Below are 1573 nucleotides of genomic sequence, written 5' to 3' on the forward strand. Positions count from 1 at the left end.
ACTCATGAATATTCTATTTTTTTTTTAGTCTTTTTTCTCTTCAGGTTTTATTTTAGATAGTTTCTGCTATGTCTATTTTGCTGTTAATCATATCCAGTGTATTTTCCATCTCAGACATTGTAGTTTTCATTCTAAGAAGTTCAGTTAGGTTCTTTAAAAATCTCTTGTATGTTTATGCTTAAGATGCTCAGTCTTTCCTTTAGTTTCTTGAACATGTGTAATATAGTTATAATAATTCTTTTTGTGTACTAATGATTATACATATCATTTCTGGGTCATTTTTAATCAACTGATATTTCTCCTCATTGTGGGCCATAATTTCTTGCTTCTCTGTCACCCAGGTTGGAGTGCAGGGGCCTGATCATAGCTCACTGTAACCACAAATTCTTAGGCTCAAGCGATCCTCCTGCCTCAGCCTCCCTAGTAGCTGGGACTACAGGTGCATGCCACTATACCTGGCTAATTTTAACATGTTTTTGCAGAGATGGTGTCTCCCTATGTTTCCCGGGCTGGTCTCAAACTCCTGGCCTCAAGTGATTCTCCCACCTCAGTCTTTCATAGTGCTGGGATTAGCCACCACACCCAGACAATATGGCTGGAAATTTTTTATCGGATACCAGACATTGTTTTACTTTGTTGGGTGCCAGATATTTCTGTATTCCTATACACTTGAATTTTGCTATAGAATACAGTTAAGTTTCAATTTGAAGAAACTTTTGAAAGAATTTCAATTTGAAGAAACAATTTGAAACTTTCAGATTGTTCTTTTAATCTTTGTTAGGTAGACTCAGGACTATATGTAATCTAGGGGGTGATTCCCCCCTTCCCCCATTATTGAGGTTAGACCTTTCTGTGTACTCTACCTTGAATTATGAGATCTTTCACTCTGGCTGGTGAGAAGAGACACTATTCCTGGCCCTTAAAGGATTATTCTTTCTAATCCTTTCAGGTAGTTCTTTCCTCAATTTAGGGTAATTTCTTCACATACATGGATTGATCTAAACTCAGCTGAATACTCAAAAGGGACCCTCTTCACGTCTCTGAAGACCTCTCTCTGTGTGGCAATCTCCTTTCTGATATTCTGGCCTAGGAACTCTAGCCACCTTGCTCTTCTGGACTCCCAGCTTGGTCTCCTCAACTCAGAGATACCACTGGACTTCGACCTCCCTCTGCCATAATCAGCAATCTATAGATTCAATGCAGTCTCTATAAAAATCCCAAGGGAGTTGTGGGGGTTTTTGGTAGGAATGGAAAAAAAATCATAAAATTACTGAGAATTTCAAGGGATCTTAAACAGCCAGAACAATCTGGACAAAGCAGAACAAAGTCAGAGAACTCAAACTTCCAAATATCAAAACTTACTACAAAGCAAAGTAATCAAAATAGTGTGGTACTAGCATAAGAATAGACATATAAACCCATAGAATAAAATAGAATACAACAGTGAGCCAAGAAATAAACTCTCACATATATGGTCAAGTGATGTTTGACAAGGGTACCAAGACCATTCAATGTAGAAAGGGCAATTTTTTCAACAAATAGTTCTGGTAAAACTGGTTATCCACATGCAAAA

The sequence above is a fragment of the Propithecus coquereli genome, unplaced genomic scaffold (assembly GCF_000956105.1).
Source record: "Propithecus coquereli isolate 6110/MARCELLA unplaced genomic scaffold, Pcoq_1.0 Scaffold59, whole genome shotgun sequence".
Lineage (NCBI taxonomy): Eukaryota > Metazoa > Chordata > Mammalia > Primates > Indriidae > Propithecus > Propithecus coquereli.